This window comes from Octopus bimaculoides, chromosome 1, assembly GCF_001194135.2.
Source record: "Octopus bimaculoides isolate UCB-OBI-ISO-001 chromosome 1, ASM119413v2, whole genome shotgun sequence".
Lineage (NCBI taxonomy): Eukaryota > Metazoa > Mollusca > Cephalopoda > Octopoda > Octopodidae > Octopus > Octopus bimaculoides.
In genome coordinates this window covers 33,534,370-33,538,308 of record NC_068981.1, presented here as the reverse complement: position 1 = coordinate 33,538,308, position 3,939 = coordinate 33,534,370, and the positions used below count along the sequence as shown (strand labels likewise).

Below are 3,939 nucleotides of genomic sequence, written 5' to 3'. Positions count from 1 at the left end.
ATATATATATATATATATATATATATATACACACACACACACACGTCAACTGTTGTTTGTAACGAAATATAGTTAATATTTGAAGCCTAAAATTTATTTTTAAAAATCTTTAGAGATTCCTTTTCTTTTTCTTCATCAATGAATTTTCTCGAAGTTTGAGAATATGCTATGCTCTGTATGACCGACAAGTAAAGCAGTTATTAACAAGTTAGTTCAATTTCCAAGTAAAGTTCGTATCTGCTATAGGTATTTGAAGTAAAATTCTTTCATTTTCCCATCATTTTAAATGTTAGAGTGGATTTTCTTTTTTTTCTTTCTAAATAAATAATCATATCTAATTACCATTACTCCATCAAAACTACATTAATCGTTATAATTTGGGTCGCAAGACTATCGTTTCTAAACTGGATATAACAGTATCGTTTTTTATCCAGTGGTCTCGGACAGCATTACAGCTTCGAGGAATAGCCGCATATTTTAGGTCCACAAGAAATTACTTTATCTGTGCTGTTCCCCAAAACACCCCGAACATCCAGGGCTAGCTGAGCCAATCCTGATAGTGCATTCCACTAGCCTGCGAATGCATGTTAACATGTAATTTATAAACTTTATTCTTTACTTAGGAACTATATACGTCAATGCTACATCCACAAAACGGTTTCTTTTTCCCTTTTTTGTTCAGCTTTAAATAAATGGTACTTTCCATTTCTACAACTTATGATACTTTGCATCGAGCTTAACAGTCATCATTAGAACATGTTAGAGGTACACTTTTTCTGCGGGGTAAAATTTTGTAATATCGAAAACCCGTTTCTTTTCGAACTTTCCCCTCGTTTCTATGTGGAAAAACACTAGATTCTTAGTGTCGCTCTCAGAAAACTCTAACAATGTGTAGAGTCTCCGGGAAAAATTCTGCCAAGCAGGAAGAGGTACCTATCGCCTCTCTCCTTCGGAAAGGAATGGAAGCTCCCTGTCACTTTAGAAATTCACGAAGCCTCTTTTTGGATCACCGAGCCCCGGGATCGATACTGGCTGTATTCCACTATCAGAGGCCCGGACGATGTGTAGTTATCATACTGTAAGGTTACACATAAAAATACGGTCTTCTGTAAGAGAAGTCCTTTTACGGAACATTTTGTTTTCTTCTAGACTTCCCTGGTGTATAATTTGGGAGAATGAGGGCGGTGTGAGTGTGTATAAAACAAATACTGTTATTGCCCAGTATTTGATTTGGTAGTTTTCTCTTCCGCCCATTCAAATCAAATATATTTTTTGTGATGGAAAACGAAGCTCACAAGTCAACTTGATAAACTTGGATATCAATTAACATTAAAACAATTAATATAAGATGAATAATTACACCTAACATTCTCAAATTGTATCAGCTGATCTACATACCTTTTCTCTGGACACTGCACTAGGACTTCAATACCCAACGTGCCTAAGACGGTAGAGTGTGGTTTGAGTAAGATTTAGTAACAATTTCTAACAGATTGAGCAACCATGCTTCCTCGTAAGTTATTTAGATTAAGGTAAGTCCTGATCTAGCAGATTTCTGATCGACTACAATACAACTATGACCAGTTGTAATGTAGTCGATTTTAATTCATTCATTGTACCTATACCTACATTATCCAATGCATCTTTCTTTCCTTAATACGGTAAGAGTATAATTTGAAAAAGGTTTTGCTAGTTTCTAGCAGGACATGCCACTGCGTAAAGGCTTCCTCGGGGGTTTTCTAGGTAGGTGCAAACCCCTTTTGTACTGTCAAAGACTTTTCCACACTCAAATCCTAGTGAGGCAAAGTAAAACCGGAACAACTGCTGACGCGGCTAAGTCGAGCTCACATGATAGAAAAATGAGAGGGAAAAACTGAACAGTTCAGATCGTTTACGAAAGAGGTGTTGTCGATTAAAGTTGTTTAGCCACTGAATGAGCAGAGTTTATAAGGTTGTCCAAGCTTTGACCATGCTGTCTATTATTTTATTTGCAGGAATAGTTATATCTAAAAAAAAATTTGGTTTTAACTCGGTAAAGTGTGGCTGGGATTTGGCTGCTATTTGTTGCAAATCGAGGGACCACGTACCAACTTCCTTGTTGGCTCCGATACGTGGAGTTAATCGGTAGCCCGGTTTAAGAGTACAATCTGTTGGGTGCATTCAGTCCATTTTCGGAACAGGTCCGAGAAGAATACAATGTCTTGATCTGTTTCTTACAGCAACAATCCAACAGTTTTTTTTTTATCTCCCAACTTTCAATCTCGGAAGCCTTATTAAAAAAAATATATAGTCAAACCACTACTCTTTCTCTGACTAATAAATAACCATAAAGAGAAGAAACAAAAGAAAAATGGGGGACATACGTTCAAAACTTGTCGCCGCAACATGTGTAAACTTAAAAAGTAAATGTTCCGTATTTCTTAAACAGCCGGGGCTTTACTGACGAATAAACTTCGTCTTCAACAGGGGGGCTTTCACCAAAACCAAGCTAACGAAAGTTACATATTGCCCAGTGTTTACGATGATCTGTACCGTATAAACGTGCTCATTTACTGCCCAAAACTGGGCACAGCACGTGTGCCTTCGGCAATGCTATAGTTTAGTTCTGGTGAAAGTGTACAAGGTATGTCGACTCTGCCGCTAGCAGCTTATCTACTGGATCGATTTCGATTATTGCAACACATGCACGCGTCAGTAACATAGCATTATCACGTGTTTTCTCGTTCGATATGTTATTTAAAATATTGATTTCTTAAACGATGAAGATGATAATATAAATAATTTTTTTAAAAAAGGAAAAGGCTATTCATTCATCATTATGATTTTAATAACTGAATGTCATACATAGATCCTGCCTTCCCCTGCATTAAAAACAAAACAAAAAAAACTTCATAAAACAATCATTGTTTTTGCAAGATATAAGTTGGCCTAAAGGAAGCAGGAAAAACTGCAAACAATTGATTCTTTTGTTCAATCTATATTAAGCGCAAGTTCTGAGAGACAAAAATGTTCCAACAGTGTTTGCTGACAGTCGTTTCTCCTTTCCTTTCTCTGTAACGTTAGATATCGAACACACAGATATATTCAGCCAGTTTGCTGCTGCTATTCACTGCAGTGATGAGACTATCTGTTCGTTCGGGAACTAATGTCAGTGAGCGGAAGGGAAAAATTGCTGCCTGTTTTGTCTATCGTGACCACCACCCCTTAAATTTTGGCAGCTCCATATATATAAAGTATTCATTTCCCTAAAAAAGACTCGCCAAATTAAAAAAAAAGAAAAAAACTGGAATGAAATTAAATGCTGATCAATTTAAACGGGAAAGCAACTTAATTCCTATGTCCATTTATCTAAATTTGGAATTCCTTAACAGCGGTGAGTTTGAGGAGCTGCCAAACATTCCAATAGAACCCTTTTTTATTGTCTAGAATGTGGTTCTATCAAAGTATACACCGAACATTTATCATTTTCTTTTAGATATTAACTGAGGAAACAGTGTCACTGTTTAACCACTTCCCTACATTCAGGACCTATTGAAATACTTCTAAAATTTCATCTCAACGCACAGACTGCTGGTTTCGTTTACAAAGTAGTAAATATTTTTCTTATGTTCATGCCAAACCACTATATACGTCAGCTACATTTATATAAACAAGCAAATTGCTATAAATTACAAAATATACCAAATATTTGAAACAACAAAAACTTTATAAAAAGCGGGGAAGCATAGTTGTAGTAATGCTTCAGAAACACGTAGTTTTAGGGTTCGATTCTATTGCGTGCAATAGAAATGTTTTCTCTAGATTTTTCGGGTTTATTTTCGTAGTCAAACCTGTTGTGCGCTTACTTTTACGCCCTGTTACGTCAACAGGATTATCATAGCCATTTCACAAAGTATCAGATTGAAATAATTACTGGGGGGTCGTTATCATTAAAACTCT

At 36.1% G+C, this 3,939-nt stretch overlaps 1 protein-coding gene across 4 annotated transcripts in view; it reads right to left on the bottom strand.

Moving 5' to 3' along the window:
* The window catches only part of LOC106879639 (TNF receptor-associated factor 2), a 47,562-nt gene extending 44,905 nt beyond the window's left edge, over nt 1-2,657 (bottom strand). Inside the window, exon 1 of one of the 4 annotated variants that reach the window (XM_052965995.1) lies at nt 2,364-2,657. The gene's annotated coding sequence lies outside the window, so the exon portion shown is untranslated. Of the gene's footprint in view, nt 1-1,398; nt 1,817-2,363 lie in introns of those variants that run through there. The other 3 variants (XM_052966105.1, XM_052966111.1, XM_052965990.1) reach the window with 3 other exon arrangements.
* Between the last annotated feature and the right edge of the window lie 1,282 nt (nt 2,658-3,939).